Raw genomic sequence first — 19,716 nt, 5'->3', positions numbered from 1 at the left:
TAAACTTGTATTTGACCATTTCATACAGAGTTACTTTCCTATCCAGCCATTTTGTGAATGAGGTATGAAAAGATCGCTCCCATTGCCTAAATCTAGCCTTTAGAAGTGAATGTGGTTGGATTCCCCACACAATGGCAGAGCTGGGTGTATTTTTCTCATTATTACAGTATTACCCACACCCATCACTCAGGCCAACCTGCTCACTCACTGGCAGTCTGGCAGCCCTCAGCCACCTTGTCCACACATTTCGTGAATGGAATCACTAAACATATGGCTATAGCCAGCACATTCTAGAAACATCAGCTTGGGGCAGAAGTATCTGAGAGAACATTTATTATTACAGATGAAAAATCCTTAAATGCCTTCAAAGTTTTTTTTCAGTAGAACATTTTTCAGGCCGAATATTAACCTTCTGATTTAACCCAGAATTTAATGTGGAAACTATTACTTCCCTTCTCAATTTAATTTTGATTATAACACATGGCAAATGACACATATCCTAAAAGTGGGATATATACATCATATATATATAGATATCATATACATATCATATTTTAAAATATGATAAAATAAATAAAATAAAATGAAAATATATTTTAAAATAAAAGTATATTTACTTTTAAAATTATGACTATAAAGACAAGGATCTGTCCTGAGAAACCTAATTAATTGCTATGAAAATATGAAGCCATGGAAATATCACTGAAGATTAGTAATAACTGAATGAAGTTATTTCTCAAACCTTGAAATGACTCAATTAGCTGACCTTAAGGAGCCAGAGAATTAACTAATCCAGACAGAAAACAGAGTACCATTTTGATGTAAAAGGGGAAAATAGCCTTTTTGTGGTCTCTGTGAAGAAGCTAGCATTCAACATTTATAAAATCTACTTTTTAAGTGAGGTGTTCATTCTGCTTACGCTTCTGAGTTTTGTAAAATGCAGTTGCTGCCAGCTCTGAAACGTGTGCCTGTGTGGAACCTAAGGGAGGCCTGCAGAGGTGGCCACAATTCAGTTTGACTTCCTTTCTGGCTTATGCCACATTCAAAGTATGAGGCGCTCATTATTTTACAAATGCAGAGAAACCAGCTTTGTGATTGGGGCAGACAAAACTTGAACAGCTGTCTTATAAGAAGCACTTTCTTTTTTGTATAGTATAATATCCAGGGGATTGTGCCTAGCTCTACACACTCTGTCTTATATAACAGGCTTTGTACAAATGATCAAACATTGGTAAACTCTAAAAGATAGTCTTATTTCAGCCTATGGTTCATCCTGAATGCTACTCTCCAGTTACTCCATAAATTATAGGTATTATTCTAAACAGTTTGTCCTGTCTGTTCATACACATTTTATTTCATTCTTTTGCCAGGAAAACTAAACACAAAAGATCATATTCAATATGAGGTTGTCCAAAGACTTAGAAGATTTAAAAATTTAGTCTGAAGGGGCCAAAGGGAGAAAACTATAGAGATAAAGCTTGACAAATGGTCCCCAAACCCATTTTCTGGTGACTTTGGCTCAGATTGATATGATTTAAAAACTTCACTTGGAATAACAAATAATTCACATCCCTGAATCACTTCTCTATATGTAAAGTAGGGAAGGGAACCAAATGCCAAACTCTGTCCCCAAAAAGAATAATCCCCAAGTAACCCAATTTTCCAAAGTTTATTCTTCAGATTCAGACAATGCATCATCAACCGCAGAAACAGGAGCGGAGCCAAGCAAGCTGCAATCTAATATGGAAATTTGTCCTGGCCATGGTACTGTGTCATTCTTCCGAATGGGATCACCTGCACCCATCTCTCCTAGGAGAAAATTTCAAACAGAGTTAGCTCCTTAAACCTTCTAATTAAAATGAGAAATCCCCAGGCTTCCATGACTCAGCCTCAGAAAAAGATTATTAGGACTTTAATAGGGAGAATATAACAGCTCAGACCATCTGTGACCCAGTGCTCTGTGAGAATTTAAAGAAAACTGGAGGGAGGCAGTGCACACTCCAATGCACGCTCGAGGAGTACTTTGTCGGAGCTGCAATAAATCAACATAGTTAGAGTACAGCCTTTTTCAGATTTAATTACTGTTACATAATTATTAGCAAAGCATTCTCCTCTGAAACTGTAAAACTCATTACATCAAAAATCCCCAAGCTCCTGATGGAATTTATAAACTAGTTACTTTCTTTCTAGCTCTGGGAAGATAGTGGAATAGAGTCCAGATTTGTCTCCGGCTTTTTAGAAGCAGAGGGCGATTTTTTTCGCCCGTTTCGTATCATTTTAATCGGATTCTGAATTGGTTTTCTGTGGATCCTTCTCTTAGACATCTATATTCTTGCCTAAATACCTGTTTAAAGACTCAGTTCCATTCCAGTGGTAAAGGGCACTAAGCAAGTAGATTTCAAAGGATGCCAGCAAGAAACTGGCTGATTTGCAAAAGAGTCAAAGAGAAGTAAGTTTTAAGTGTCTGTGATTGTTCTGAAGGTTCATGTAGGGTCAGAAAATTACAGCAAGGCATGGGGATTGTGTTGGAAGGCTCAGTGTCCATGTGGGAGTGAGCTGCATGCTTTAGTGTGCTGGACCGGGCTGGGCATCTCTTCCCAACACCACATGCAGCGCCTTTACACCAGTAGCTTGAAACTGGCAATGGTGGGAGTATTATAATAAAAATATTTCATTATTATAAAAATTGGCAAATGCTACAATCAAGGCTTTTCCCCCACAGAGCCAGTTTGTTAAACATTCACCAGCATAGCACTGTTACTGTGTTCACTAATGACACAAGCGTAAATGTCACCTCTATCATTTACAGGGTAGCAGGCATCCTGGCATAAATTTGCCTCACTGACACACTGCAACACTATCGACTGAACTTTAACAAAAATGGATTCATGTAAAGTCTGCTTTGGGTAGAGTGTTCGCTCCTGGAAGCAGGAATACCGTGGGGTGGGATTCCTTTGGGAAACAGGTGAGTGCCTGTGCCTGCAGCCAGTGAGATTCCTATTCAAAAGCTTTTACTGAGTCCAAGATGGGGACATTCCTTCCACTGTGGGTCAGACAGCCTCTCTGGATCCTTAGCCTCTTACCTGCAGAGAACTGCAGCTGCTAGAAAACAGTTTGCTCTTGCTCCTACGCTCAGAATATACAGCCAGATGTTTTCTGTTGTATTTGTAAACTCTCCCGGGATTAGCTCTCATCAGAGTTAGAGGAAGATAAAGGCAGCTGAGATTTAACCAGTCAGCTGCCTCGGACCTGCTCTCTCTGGTGTTGCATTTCCTGGGTACAGCTCTTCACTAGCCCTGGGACCACCTTAGCTCCTCCCTGGCAACCCCTAGTCCACACTTCCTGCATGACCTCCCACTACTCGCTGCTCCTGACTGTCATGGAGCCAAACTAAATGACACCTTGCCCTGAACATGTCCCATGCTCTTCTCTGCTAATTTTTTTTCTAGTAGAGAAGGTGACTAACACTGCTTGAACATTAATTAGAGTTCTGTTTTGATGTTCATCACTGCCATACATTTTGCACTTCAAATAATCCATTGTCTTTTGGGTTTTTTTTCTTTTTAGCAATCTGTCTTTCAAGGATAAAAGCTCTCAGTGCTTACTTTTTTATAGTAGCCTGTGACTTCTTTTTAAGTTTATGAATGTGATAGCTTTATAAATCTCTTGGAGAATTATGTACTTACTTTAAGACTTTTTTGTTTTCAGTGTTCATTCTGTGTTCTTTGGATATAATTCTTCTGTTTGCTAAGTAGTGTATCTCCTCCTTGCTGGAGTTTTCCTTGGCTATTTGGCTTTCCTTTGTGGTCTGTTCATTTTAGAGCTGAAGATATAATTTAAGCAATATTGTTAGGAAGAGTTATTTCCTCAGCTCAGCTGAAACTTCTTATCTGCCCATGCATTCACATTCTGATTTAGAAAGCCCTGCCTCTGTGGGAGGAAGAAGACAAGCGGCAGGGCAGGCAAGGCATTCTTTTCATGTGACAGGTGGTTTTCCTTCTGGGTATGGAGACCAACTTCTTAGAGACCATCCATTTGTGGGAGTACTGCTTGTTTCTGCTGCCCCACACCAACTGTCATTAAGTCTCTGCTGTCAGAATTCTGAAACCAGAGAGCACTCCAGTGGCCTGCAGTGGCCTGTGCAGTGGCCTGCAAACACATGTTTAGTGAAATAATATTAACCACATAAAATACTAGAAGTCTGTACTTTAATTAGGATAAGTAACAGTGGATCTGCCCATCCATATCACATTTCCCCACTCAACAGTGAGGAAAATATACCTCTTTTTAACTAAGCTTATTATGGAGATAAGGCACATTAAAAAAAACTATCCAATTTTTGTATCTTCTTTATTTTTGAATATGGTTCTAATTACTTCTATTAATTTCTTTTGTATTTTAATAGGAAATTGTTATTAAAAAGTCCATGAAAGCTTATGGTGCTAATAGTTTTTTAAAGAAATCTTTGTGCAATAAACATCACACATTATTCTCTAGACAGTCATCGAGTCTATGGCTGAAAAAATACTGAGCCTTTTGCTTAATGCCAGCATTTATTGTTTCTTTTTCTAAAACATCATTATCATAGGCCTAAAGCTAATTTTTCAAATGAAGGAATGTATTATAAAGGTAAAGAGGAGAAATGCTAATATTTTCTTAATACAACTTTCTAATTTGCAATTGAATTGCATTAGAGCAGAAAATTCTTAAATATCTATTTGTGAGTATCCGGTATAGTATTTGGAATATTCTACTATGATCACATGACAAATCAACTGCAGTTTTATTGCCATGACACTTAACCACTCAAAGATTTATTCTGTTTTTTTCATTCTTTTCCATATTTTGTCAGAAGGATGGAAGTTGCTCAGTGTAAATCTCGATTTCAAACATCTGACTGAGAGAATAAGTGCGGTGCTCTAAGTTGCTCAGCATGGCAATGCAGAGAAATCCTAGAGGGTTACAGATGATATCAATCACTTGCTACACTCTTCACTAATTAAATCTCCTTCTTGCCATGTTCTCCCATCAGCCTAACACTGCATGACCTGTCAGAGTCTCTGCCACAGTTTGACTTGGCTAGGGATGAAACAGTTTGTTCAGCCAAACCTATTTGGCTACCACCTGATTTAGGTTTTGTAATAATTCAGCCTGGCTTGGTCGAAGTCCATTTATTCATGTTTTATCAGGGAAGTGTTTGATCAGCAAGTTAGAGGTAACGTGAATTCAGCGCTTCTCCTGGTCAGGTATTGTTTTCCGCATTTGACATGTATTATCTCACCTAATCCCCACATCAACACCACGTGGGCAGGTGGTGCTGTTGGGCGAAATATACCATGGAGAAAACAGAGGGCCAGAGAGACTACGTCACCTGTCCAAGGTCACACAGATGGCGAGCAAGCGAGTCAGGATGTTCATCAATGTAGGACTGAATCTGGAGTCCATGCTTGTGTCCCACTTTGCTTTAAAAAACCCCCACAATTTTTGTTTAGAAATGTCAGACTATTAACTATTTGCATGTAAATATAGTAAATGACCCTAAAGAACAAATGAATTACACTTCATTCGATAATGAAGAATACACATACCCAAATATTTTACTGAATTAATTCAGCTCATTTATGGACTTGAAAGAAAATGAAGAACATTTCTATGAAAAGTATCTGTATGTCAAATATTTTCTATTGACCTTTCCAATTTTCTATTGACATTTTCCTTCTATTAGTCTGAATATATTGGCTTTTACTCCATGTTCATGTCTTCTAATCTGATCTAAATAATTCCTTCCCTGTCCTTTGAAACTCTCTGGTGTTGCTCTGCCTTTCTGAACCTTAATCCCACCTGCTAGGTCTGGGACTGCCCACCCTTGCTTAGCTATTCCAGCCCTGGACCCAGAGGCAGGCCTAGGTGTGTGGAGCCTGGAGCTTGTATGATCAGGGTGAGGGGTAAGGGTGGGACAGAAGATCTCGAACAAAAATAATGCAAAGTGAAAAATACAAAATTAGGTCCAAAATGAATATTTATTTGATGTAAGAAAAGAAATCAGAACACATTATAGATTTTTTAAAGGCTGGAAAATACAAACATTAAGAAATCCAAACACATGCACATGCAAACATACTTTTAATAGTTAATGGGTTGACAACTTAAAAATACCTTTTCCTCCTACATTTTTTGGCTACATAATCATTGATCATCTCTTCATATAATAACAATTTGGTAATACAATTTTCAGTAGTGTAGAAAGCTAAGCCAGTCTTTCCTTCACTATAGGTGATAATACTTTTGCTTAATGGCCCATCATTTTTATTCACATTTTCTGTGTGTTTGTTTGCAGATGCATTTAATGATTACCAAAGAGGCTATACTTCACATATATTCAAATCAAGATATTGTAATTTCACACTTGCTATTGAAATTGTCTTTATAAATGGCAGTTGAAGTGGTATTTTTTTAGTTTTATTAAATGTGTCATTACATAAAAAAAGGGGGGGAAATGTATGGCACTTTTACCTTTGGACACTGCCTTATCAGGTACATGCCCAACAGAGGAGGAATTCCATGTGGCCAGACCTGGATGAGACTGGAATTTCCACATATGAATATACATATCTTATAAGTGGAAAAATTTCCCACCGACTAGCTTCTGGCTTCTTGTTTTACCCCCCTTGCCATGGTGTCGAGTACTAGAAGGCACACTCTGTGGTAACACGGCCTCTTGTGCTGCACCTTCACTTCCCGGTTAGGGTTAGGTCAGCACGGTTGGGGAGTAGGACTATCCCAGGAAACTGCTCCTGCACCTTGAGAGCCAGAATAGTATGAAATGGCTGAGAACCGCATGAATATATCCCAGTAAGCCCAAACTAAATGTATCCCCAAGTCAGCTCCTCCAGGTCCTTGAAATTTCATCTATAAGGAATGGCTATGTGTGAGAGAGGCCAAGGGGCAGAGGGCCAAAGGCAGATGCCCACCTTGAGTCTTTGCACACATTCTGGACCAAGCTCCATGTGCCCAGAGCTCAGAACTCCCTTTCCACGTGGCTTTGATTCTGCTTCTTGTGCTGCTGACTTGCTGGGTCCATCCTAAGAGTTGGACCACGCTTACTCAGGCTTCAGTGGTGGACAAGTGGAGTCAGGAGTGGGGAAAAAAAGAGGAGCAGGCTAGCACCTAGGGACTGGCTTTCCCACACTGGCAGGGTGCAAGCAGACACTCCAAGGAGTCAGGTTATTCTTAATTTGAAACTAGGTGTTCTCATTTATTATGTGGGCATATTTGTCAAGAGAGGAGGGTAGGACACATTTTAGTTAATAGTTTGTTAGTTTCGATTTAGACCTTAGCTATTCTACAATGAGTGTGCAATAATTATATTATCAGAACTAGTAATGAAAAACTTGTCAAATGCTAAAACAAGTCAACAAAACTTTAAAAGCCTTATCTGGACATCCAATTTAGGAACTCTGGTGTGTCAAGACAGCACTCTGTGGCACTGGTCTGTGCAGAATGTTTGGACTCTGTAGAATTGTTGAAGGCACTTATGTATGAACACTCAGGATTCCCAGATCCCCAAGCCCGTGGGACAGAGAAGACATAAGCGCTGTCCCAGCCTCTGGAAAATGCATTCCATAGAGCAAGACATCCTATAGGGGGCCGGCACAACTAGACGCTCACAATGATAGGTGCTAAGTCACCAGGGCTACCACCACCAATAACTAATATGCCCCTAATGCCACTCTTGAGGAATGCACCAAACCACAGAGATCTCACAGAGTCAGGCCTCCTTCAGCCAGAGGGGTCAGGCACCCAACTACGCTTACGTCACATAGCCAGAATCTGTAAATTAGTACAAAGAAATCATTCTTGGACAAACGAAAATTATTCTCTTTGGGAAAAGAAGAACACTAACATTGAACAAAACAGTGTTTTTATTCCACAGGTATCTGAAATTCTAAGCATATTTACTTGTGTTACATAACACCGAGAGAATGATAGTTAGGACACATTGTTAAGAATACAATCATGTAAACAATCAGATATCTTCTCACTATTCCTGCACTGTCCTCAAGTGATTGCTGCTAGTCCCCTCTTAATCTAACCTAACCCTGATTCTGTGCCCTGCCCAGGCTTAGACAGAAAGAGTTGGGAGTCTACAGTTTTAAATCCCAAGAAGTTGTCCTGAGCATCTGGGCTTTAGGATAATCAGACCAGCAGTTCCTGGAGATAATGGGAATGTCCTTTAGTCCTCTGTCTCCTATTTGCTATTCACTACTGTGTATCTCACCACACAAACCCCTGTCTCTCTGCTACGAGAGGAACTAGGCCGGGCGTTTTGTTCAGCTTTCAGATTCACGTGGCTTTCTGCCCCATATTGTGGAGGAGAAGCTGGAAGGGAGAGATGAGAGCCCCACTAGGGCTCCTCAGTGTGACTCCCTCCTAATGAGCCTTTTCCAATCAGAAGGGAGTAATTTTCCTCCACCTCATTATTTTCCTGCCTAGCTTTCTGCCCTCTGAAACTAAGTTTTCCCTTCCATTAACAACTAGGGAAGTATATTCACTAGTACTTCCTGCTAATCTTGTAGTTTTATAGCCTGACCTCTGACCAAACTTCTGACATGAGATTTCTTAAAGGGGCAATGCCTCTTTTTTCTAAACTTATTAAAAGAGATTCTACTTCCTTCTAGGGTCCCCTGGAGAAAATAATACATACAAAATACAATTATCTTTTATTCAGGTGGTGGGGTACCTTTTTGCACTATCTGTCAGGTTCCATGTGGTGGCCTGGATACTTGGTTTTCAGAAAACAGGAAAGAAATAAGCATTGCAACTGATACTAAACACAAATTAGACTCATTTTAATTTTCTATGACAAGTATAGCACTTGGTCAACACATAAGGTACTTTCTGGATAAACATAAATTGATTCAGTTAAACAACATTTATTGAGTACCTGCTGTGTGCAAGAAACTGTGTTGAGTGTTACGTTAGTCAACAGTATGACCAGGATTTACAATTTGATAGGACATATGGCTTTACATGGACGTACACAGAATTTTTAAAGTTCACCAAGTGAATTAATACAATATGAGCTGATGATGTAATAAATATCCCAGAAAGTCAAGAGAGAGATGGGTAATGTATATCCAGAGTGGGGAGGCCAAAGGGAATCCATGATTCAGATTTTCTTTCTCATGTTTTCTTTTCTTCTAAGGTTTTCTTAACCAGTGTTTTTTCTCAGCTCCAATAATAAGTCACCTAAGCCTGCCAGGGACTCCTGAGGTCTCCTACCAGGGTAGACCACCTCCCTTGGTTTGGATCTGTATTCAGATTGATAAAACAGATTTACAAAGTTTGCAAACATTTTATACATTTAGGTTTCTGGTAAAACTTTCAAGGAAATATAATCAGTCCTTAAAAGTCACAAAATAATACTTTGGTGCATTATTTCTAGGAAATACACTAGTCATACTTGTTTCATCCTTAAAGCAAGATTTTTGCCATTACTTTATTAAAATAGCTCAACTTTAGACAGTACCAGGAGTTCTTGAGCAATGCTGTGGAAGGACTTTGGAACTGGTTTTTGAAAGATTTGTGTCTAATTTAAATTCTGCCTTTGCTAACAGTATGAGTTTGGGTGAGTCACCTAACTTCTTTGCTTTTCCATAGCTGAGATAGTAATTACATTTATTTGCCACAATATGTCAAAAGGGTTGTTGTGATAATCCATATAAAATCACACTTAAAGGTACTATTCAAATGGAAGGTATCATTATTACAACAAGCTTTGGGTATGATTTGGTCCTTTTTTCACTAATCATTAACAATTATTGTTATATATCTAATTTTTTTCACCTAACTTTATAGAATGTTTCCTTCTAATTTCTCCACATTTCCCAGCTTAGATCAAAACACAGAAGACTCCTACAGAGTCTGCGTACCTTTATGTCAGTTTGAGAATAGAAGCTTTTTGGGTTGAGTCCCTCATCTGGCCTTGCTCCCTTTTCTAGTGAGAGCATCATTGTCTGGTACAAATCACAAAGCAAAGGCCTTTCTGTATCCTCAGCTCCCATCTCCCTTGCCCCTCAGTCAACCACCGTCTTGCATAAAACAGAAGCAAAGGTACAATTGCCAACTGAAAGTTGAGAGGCTAATCTGTCACTATTTTTTTTCTTAATCACAGGTTTCCCTTGTCAGTTTAACTTTTAAAAGTGTCAGTTAAAAATAATCTGGCAAGATTTATCAAGCAAAATGTAATGACTTGGAAAGAGATCCTTTCCAAGACAGCTCTGGAAGAAAACCAGTTTGAGTCATCTGGTCTATTCAACCAGTCTGCCTGGTGGGACTGGAGAAGGGAGAAAAGCAGTTGCCCACTCAAGACACACTGAGGGACTCCGTGACTCATGAGATGCAAGTTCCCAAGGAAACTAAAGAAAAACACAGGTGAAATGGACACCTGTGCATGGACACTCAAGATTCTCAGACCCCCAAGATTGTGGGACAGAGAAGACACCTTTAGGCTTCTTGTTCTCTTTTAGGTCTTGGACAAGAAGTGCAATTATTATGTTTATTTCTCAGATGCAAGTTGTGTATCTCATTCATTAGGGAATTCCTTTCAATGGAAGCAGGGAATCTAGCTTTGAAACACAGACTGCATATCATTCAGGCAGGATCATGAAGAGGGTCTGAACTCTGAACAGATCTTTTGTCTTAACTTTCTTAAATCAAATAAAGGTGTGTGTGTGTGTGTGTGTGTGTGTGTGTGTGTGTGTCCTCCTTCTGCTTTATCTTCTAAGGAAAAGCAGTGAAAAGGAAGTTGGGAACCAGAAAAAAATGGAGTCTAGGCTAGTATTGGAGATTGGTGTTTTTGTTTTTTCTCCATCACTAAATCTCTATGTAAGAGTAAGCCTGTGGACTTATACAATATATTTCTGTACTATGATAAAAATAAGAAATAAACCAAACCTTTTATTCCATAGTTTGAAGGCCAATGCTTCATGCTTGATTAGGTCAAGTGCCTGACTTGACATGCTGGACGATTCTATAAATGATTCAATGGAGTGACCAGAAACCTAAAATTGAAGCCATATGGAAACTTACTGTGCATATTAAATTGTGTGTACCAGTGTTAACAGCATCTTGATTTGTGACTGCAAGTAATAAATGAATTATATTAATTTTGTAGCTGCAAGCTAATTTCTCCAGAATTACTTTTTAATAACCAAGCATCATGTTTGCTGGTAAGATTTAAATACATTTAGGAACAAATTTGTAGACTTTTAAGTAATGCTAGATTATCATTTTGAAAGCTTAAGAGTTCATTTGCTATTTCCCCTAATACCAAATTTTTAGAGAGAAAACAATTTTGCTCAAAGTGGATAACTTCATAAACAGTGAGTGTGCTATTACCTAGTAGCAGTCACCATCCTAGTCCAGCCAGGTGAGAACTGAAGTGAATTTCCCCCTTATTTTATAGGTGATTTGCCTTTATCATATAACTTAACATTTTCTCTCCTCTGACACATTGAAAGTAATTGTGCTTTCTTGTTAGCGCAAAACTTGGAAAATGATGGTGGATTGTCTTAAGGAAGTGTTTAGTTTCTGATGGAGAGTGTAGGTTCTTAAATCAAATAAAGGTGTGTGTGTGTGTGTGTGTGTGTGTGTGTGTGTGTGTCCTCCTTCTGCTTTATCTTCTAAGGAAAAGCAGTGAAAAGGAAGTTGGGAACCAGAAAAAAAATGGAGTCTAGGCTAGTGTTGGAGACTGGGTGTTTTTGTTTTTTCTCCATCACTAAATCTCTACATAAGAGTAAGCCTGGGGACTTATAAAATATATTTCTGTTCTATGGTAAAAATAAGAAATAAACCAAACCTTTAATTTATTTCTCCAAGGCAGACTCCCTTGGATCCAATTCTCATCCCATTACTTATCAACTATGTGACCCCGGGCTAGGTTTTGTGCCTCAGTTTCCTGAAGAAGCTAGTAATAGTATGTACCGCACAGGTTGTTGAGAGGATTAATGGAAAAGTACATGTGCAGAGCTTAGATGAGACATGTCTTGAAGAAGCCTCCTTAAATGGGAATCACAGTCATTCTCTGGGGAGAATGAGGTCCATGGGGAGACTGTGAGGTTGCTGGTCAGGCAGAGCAGGGCTGACTCCCAGATCCACCATTTATTGCTCTTGGACAAAAAATGGGCTTGAGCAAGTTGCTTCACTGCCCTGAACCTCAGTCTTTGTCTATAAAGTGGAATCCTCATGCCAAAGCCATCTCCTTGCACTGTTGGGATGAATGCATGAGATGAAATGTGAAGAAGCACAGCATAGTAGCAGTCATGTAATAGTTTCAATAAATTTGATTAATATTCATTTCCTTTCTCTGCCATGGAAAGTAGCCTTATCTCTGTTTTGTGGGGGTGGGGATGGGGATTGCAGCTAAGGCTCATTTCCTCCCCATCTGCTTAGGCTCCATGTCAAAGGGACTTCTGACAATAGGGAATAGTGGTGTGAGAAATATATATCCCCAAGTAATATAATAAGTGTTTATATATGACTTTTAAAATGTACTGTATCTTTTTGGCTACACATATTTTTCCTCCTAATTATATTTGATTTCAAATAATATTAAAATTAGTTGGCCTTCCCTGAATAAACACAGATTGGCAGTGAAAGGAAGAGGTAGAAAAGGGAAAACTAGCTTATACTTAAAAATTATCACTATGGGTAGCCTGCATGCGAGTAATTGAAATTGTATCACCATTACTTATTGAGCCGTCACTATGTGCTAGTGATTTACATACAATATCTAATTTACTCTTCCCCTAAATGCTATCAATTCATTGTTATGGATCTCACAATTGTAAATAAAGATACTGATAGAAAGGTCAAAAAAACCACTCCTCGCATCCTGGACTGATTCAGTGTAAGTGTTGGAATGGGGTGGAATGGTCAGCTTTGGCCTTTTCTTGTTATCATGTCTGAGTTCATGGACCTAAGGGTTTACAACAAAGAACTTTTAAAAACTTTACGACAATGTTGCTTCAACCTTGCAATTAGAGACCATCCTTTAATTTGTTTGCATGGTCCTTAATAATCCTATCAAGAAATCAAAGGCCTGATGTTGTCAGTTATGCTATATAGCTCCTGCAAAAAAGCTCCAAATACAAATCAGTAGGACCTCCAAATGTGAACAGAAAACTTGTTCTGCGGAATATCTAACACTGAAGAGGAGCTTCCTCAGGAAGACACTACCAGAACTCTGGTCTTACTCCTTTTTTACTTTTCAGGCCCCACACTGAGTTTGAGCCCATCCATGCCCCGAAGTCTGCAACTGCATCTCAGAGCTCTCCTTTCAACTCCAGACCCACAGAGTTGCCCTTGAGTCGCCTGCTCCATAACTTGACCATGACTGCCCATAGGGCCCTTAATCTCAACAAGTTAAAACCTGTGGTCTCATCACTTCCTCATCCCAACCTGCCCGATCCAAGCTACAGTTGTGTGACTTCTTCATTCTCTCCTCTGGTCCAGGCACTACGTACAATGGTTTCTCTCCATTCACTACCCTGTAGGCCCCTTTCCTCCTTCCCGTCCCACAGTCATCTTCCATGGAGCTATTTCCTGATCGGTCCCTGGGATCTTCAGTCATGTCTTACACACACACACAAACTCCTCATGACTAATTTCACTTCACTTATATTTTGAGAAGAAATATAATTCCTCCTCTTCCTTGCTCTAACTCATTGTCCGAATCCAACTATTTTGCTGAAAGCTGAAAGGCTGTAAGATTTGGGTTCAGGTATTGCAACTTTCATTAGCCTTTATCCATCACCCCCAGGATTGTGTCCATTTTTCAGTGATCTGAAGCACATCTGGTGTTGGCATTCCAGTTGTACTCCAGTTACGGAGTTAGTCAAAGACTCAGTACGGGAGGTGAAACCTGAGCACTTGTGTTCCAAAAACAGTTATGGTGAGTCTGAGTCCAAATGAAATCCTATCCTATGAATCCAGAACTTGGATTCTTGCAGGATTCTGAGTTTTCAGGCCCTCTTTTGTTCTTACTTTATACCCCAATAAAAAGTTTCTGGACTTATAGGACTCCCCCTCCCCCTTCTACCATCAAAGAGATCCTGGTTCTTTACCATCTTCCTCTGAGAGTTCTCATTACAGTTCTGCCTTTTTCAAACTCTGGAGAGAAATAAGGCCCCTGACTTGGCACTTTAGTGATTCTTGCTGCATTGTAAAAGTCACCACTGGAAACTGGCAGGTGAGCATACAGGGGATTCTCCCAAGAATCTCTCCTTTTCTGGTGTGACGGGTTCTGACATAAGATAACATACAGTTTAGAAGCTTGGGTTCAGAAGGTGTCTGCAGAGCCTGGGCTCTCTTTTTCATGTTTATTCCACTTCAGGTATCTTCCCAATCAGTGGCTTTCCAACTTCTTTGACATTTGACATCATAAAATATACATTTGTCTGTGTGTGTGTGTGTGTGTATTCTGCAGCAAAGTTTAAGTTGAACTAGTACTTACTATTTATTGTGTGAAGGACTCTTTTTTATTCTATGAATAGAATTTATATTACATTCTGTATTGTAATAGAATTACATCTGTAATATACTAAAAGTACATAATGACACCCACTAGACTAAATTGGTATCATGACATGCTATCTGGAGCTAACCTGCACTTTGAAAAATATTCTTGTTCATATCGTTCAGATTTAGCAGGAGTTAATATATTTATGCCACATTAATAATAGGGATAATAGCTGGCTTTATTAGCTGCTTGCTTACTTTGAATCAGGAAGTTAGCTAAGTACTTTTCATAAATGACTGCATTTTATCGTCACACCCCTGTGACATACGTGTTGTTATTCTCACTTTAAAGGTAAAAATCTGAACCTTAGTGTCAGTTGTCATTGAATGTGAAAGGTCCATGCTGCTTTGCCTTTGAATTGGGATGATTCTGTGATAAAACCAGAGTTTATATCCCTAAATACAACCACTGCATCAAGAACTGAATGAGTGCATGTACTGTGGAGACCCAAAGAAGATTAAACATTGTCCCCACTCTCAAGAGGTAGGCATTCTAGTCATATCTATAAGTAAAATAGCAATCCATGACCTAAGTCAGGTCTTGAGTGTAACAATATTTAGGCAGTGAAGATTTAGTTTGGCAGCTATATGATCAAAACAATACAGCTGTGACTTCAGTGCAGCCTGATGCCACCGTAGACTCGAGGGATCTGGAAAGCTTCATGTAGGAGGTGGCCTGGAAGGACATGTGGATTTGAGAAGATGGAGACTAGAAATGAGGACATTTCAAACAAGAGGAGCTATGCAAGACCCAAAGACAGGTGGGTGTGCAGGAAAGAGGTTCAACCTAAGGAGCATTTCCCTGTAGAACAGAGGGTATCTAACTGTGCTCTTCAGAGATATCTCAGGAGCTGGGACACAGATGGGGAAGTCTTGGTTTCCGGCTCCCCACACCTGTCTTTATCAGGATCAGAAACACTTTCAACTGTACACTAACTCCTAGTATTATTTGAACCTTTAAAAAATAAGTGAAAACCCTTGATAATGAAAATGGGATATCAGGTTAGGAAAGTGGACTTGAGTTCCCGTACCTAAGGCCTTGTGTGCCGTGGAATATCGCTTAGGGGTGATGTCTAAGGACTGGCTTTGTCTACCCATGTCCATTAGCACTGGGTCCTTGGGCAAGTGACACAACTTTGCTGATTCTGTTTCCAAGTAAAATAAGGATCATAAAAATTATTATTCAATGATGAAGCTCCTAGGACCAAATAAGGTGAATATGTGAAAAGTGTTTCATATATTCTAAAATGCTTTGTGATGGCAGCAGTTGTTTTTAGTTTTAATATAGAGGATTTAGATGAATGAGAAATTAAAATACATTTTATCATTAATCAGATAGAAAATGAGAACCATGAAAGTTGTTACTCCAAGGGACTGGTGTATTGGAGTAGTTTGGGAAGATTAATTTGGCATTGGGAAATAGGTGGAATGGGATAATTAGCTTAGAGGCCAGTAAAATTCTCTAGGTATAAACTGATAAGGAGAACTCAACAGAACTTGGAGACTACTTGAAAGGGTGATGGCCAGAAAGAGAAGGGAATATAAGTATTCAATATTATTTTTTCTACAAGCTGCAAGGAATATTCTGGATAGGGCTGGCAGGAGTGGGTAATGTTTTGGAGAGTGTTTTACTATATACATGTTCAACTTTAGAGGATGATGGGATAGCTGAGTGAAGATATTTGGTGAGCTGCAGAACAGATCTGGTAGTCCTCACACAGAGGTGACAGGAGAAGGAGAGGAGGGATCTGCAAGCTAAAAAAGAGAGTGCAGAGGGCTGAGTGCTGAGGAAAGGTGAGAAGAGGAAGAAGAGCTGGTAAAGGTGACAGAAGAAGAGTAAACAAAGTTTGAGGACACCTATAATAGCTTAGGAGAGCAGGGGCAGAAAAGAGAGAGCAAAGAGAATAGGATTGAACAATTATCACTGGACTTCAGTAACTTGTGTTACTTCTTGCAATCCTTATTTTACCAAAAACTGAGAATCTGCAAGGTTATGTCACTCAAGCACAAATTTAAAGTTGCCCCTTTTAATCCCCTTCACTTATTTTACCCGTCTCCCCACTCCCTTAGGGATGCTAACCAACAGTCTGTTGTCAGTATTTATGGGTCTGTTTCTTTTTTGTTTGGTGTTTTAGATTCTACACATAAGTGAAATCATATGTATCTGTGGTGTTGCTTTGTTTTGGTTCTACAGTTTGGAAAGGAAGTCTTACATACCTAGCTAGGTCTTTGCCTAGGTTAGAGCACATGTTATATACTTCAGTATAAAAGGACAGGGTACATAGATCCTCCCCTTCCTATGCCCCTGGTATGTAGCTACCCAAAGGAAGAACTTAAACCTTGCCCTAATTTGGGTTTCCATCTGGAGCCTGATAAATAGGGCCCCTGTTGGGGAGTGAGGATACCTCATAAATAGGGAAAGTATCAGATGCAGTGAAACCACCTCAGAGACAGGGTCTGACGGGAGACAAGGTGTAGGAGCTTTGAGTACAGCATGAGGCTATACTTGAACATACTCTGACCCTCCTCTCTGGGGTGGCCTGAGTGCCCTGGGACCAAGAGAGCTGCTGGTCAAAGCAAGAGACCCTTATCAGGAGCTCGAACACTGTGCCTTCTTTTCAAAATAAGAACATGTTTTTCTTGTAGGCCAGAGCCCCACAGACAGGTGATGAGAGAAAGAGAGACGTATCAAGGGAGAGCACAAATGACCACAGGGCATTTGATGGAGGTAAGTGCCACCAGATGGGCTACTGGAGTAGAACACTAGGCACAAATGCTTCACTGGAGATGGTGTCAGCCCAGGCAACCTGGGCATGGGGCATGTGACCAAGAAAATGCACAGGTAGCACCAGAAGTGGTAGATGAAAGCCTTTCCTTAAATGCCCTCAAAACACAGGGAGCAAGAGGCCTGAGGTCATGCATTTTGCAGAGGGGAAGGAGGACTGGACTTAAGAAGAAACCTACTTAGAATCCACGAGCTGGGGGAGCTAAAGAGATCATTTGCTAACATAAATGTATGTAGTCAGAGGAGAATTATTGCATAGAAACAGAAAAAAGAATATTTGGGAAAAGTATAAGATCTCAGAAAGGAGAAGGAACTGGTAGACAACAGAATTAAAGGCACTGATTTTGGATGGAAAGAGGTAAGTAAACCTGGCCACACACAGCTTGGATGGGGAAATGTACACAAGGATAGGGGCTCACTGTACCAAAAAGAAAACAAGCTAAGGTAATCTCTTGTCTGGCAATCTGAACATTCTGAGTAAGGTGGGTGATGCCATGAGTGGAATATGTGTCATATTAGTGTCATGTGACAATAAGTGTCATGTTGGAAAGCTGGGCAGTGCAGTGTAGGGAGAAAAAGATGTATGTGGGCTTAAGACACCCCCACAAGGGACCCTGATGGAAGATGTGCTGTAGCAATAGTCCTGTTCATGTTTGGTGTACAGTGTGTCTCATTAGTGCACAGGTTGGAAGCTTGACCTGGAACATTTACCCTGAACTGTCATGAGGGTTCTTAAAACAATTAAAAGTATTTTATTGAGCATCTACCATGTGTCAGGCAGAGTGCTGAAGTGGTTCACATGGTGTATAATATGAGGTATAAGGACTTGAGGATTCAGAGTCTAGAAGAGGAGACATGGCAGAGATTGCTAGGTGCTTAGTCAATATCCATTTTCTCCTTCTTTCTTACTTACAAGGAACTGATTTTATCCCAGGTGGCAATACGCTCTGATATAAAGGATATATTTTCAAGCTTCTCTTAAATTTAGAGGTGGCCAGTGAGATGTTAATAGAAGTCAATGGGTGGGGTTTCCACAAATATTTTATAAAGGGGTCTGATTAGGGATTTGGGACACCCTTTTGTCATCTCCTTCCTTCTTCTTAATTGAAATGAAGATGTAATGACTAGAACTCCAGTGGCCATTTTGGTCCATGAGGTGAATTTGAGACTGGAAGCTTTACACTAGTGGAGTAGAAAGACAGAACGAGCCTGGGCCTCTGGTTTCCCAGACCTATATTACATGCCACTTCTTTTATATGAGAGAGAAATACATCTTTATTTTATTGAGGCCATTTACATAGAATATATTCTAATCCTGATAAAGGAAAAAGGACAAACATGAGAAGTTAAATATAAGACTCACATGATTCAGCTCAAAAGATGAGATGCCTAATCAATTTGAAAGCAATAATTATTAAAGACATTCAGAGAAGAGAAAAAGATCTTTCTTCTTTTCATGCTGGGAGAGAAAGGAAGCATGAGGAGGTCAGGAAGAGAGCAAGGAGATAAGGTATCCTGACCTGGAGCCTTTGGGGCACTGTACACTGTTTCACTGAGGCTGCAGTAAGAGGTTAGTGGTGAGGCAGGCTTTTGCTCTAAATCTGACTTCAAGCCTTCCTGATTCAAAACTGCATTCTCTGTACTATACAGTGGCCCCATCCATAGGAGTGATACCTTAACAAATAAGATTCTGAAATGCATGGCATCTATGAGGTTGGTATAATGAATGAACAGGTTACATGATTTCTTAGGATCACAGATCACAGGGAACAGAGAAGGCCCTGCTGAGGAAGAGAACTGACCCTCCCCTGGGGAGTAGAGGTGAGTGTAAGGGGACCAGTTCACTGATCCCCATGCCGGGGCCATCAGTGGGAAGTGAGGGATGACTAAGCCACAGGGATCAGTCCCACACACCCTACTCACACACAACATAGTAGCCTGGATTCCATCCACTGAAAGAGGGAGCACATATTGAATTTGTGCATCCAAATTATGGAAGACATTTCATAATCTCTGTGCGTGAAACCCCCACTGTTTTGCTTGCATTCCTTGCAAGAAAAACTCTGAGATGAGAAGCCGCTTCTGAACGTTTGCTTCTTCCCCAGACATTCAGCCAGCTGCTTTTCTTCTTAGCTCTCCCATACGGCCATGGGAAGACGGGAGAATGCACCTCCTGTTGCAGTCTCTAGTTCCAACATGAATTTGTGACCCTGGGAAGACTAAGTGGTTTTCAAAGGCTGTCTGGGCTAACAAGACACTGAGCAGGCAGGATGCCTTCTTGGTCGGGCAATGGGTCACCTTCGATCAAAGGTGGGGGGAGACCGCACCCATTCTGCCAGTGACTAAACAGA

This window comes from Manis javanica, chromosome 6, assembly GCF_040802235.1.
Source record: "Manis javanica isolate MJ-LG chromosome 6, MJ_LKY, whole genome shotgun sequence".
NCBI lineage: Eukaryota > Metazoa > Chordata > Mammalia > Pholidota > Manidae > Manis > Manis javanica.
This window is presented reverse-complemented; position numbering follows the sequence as displayed.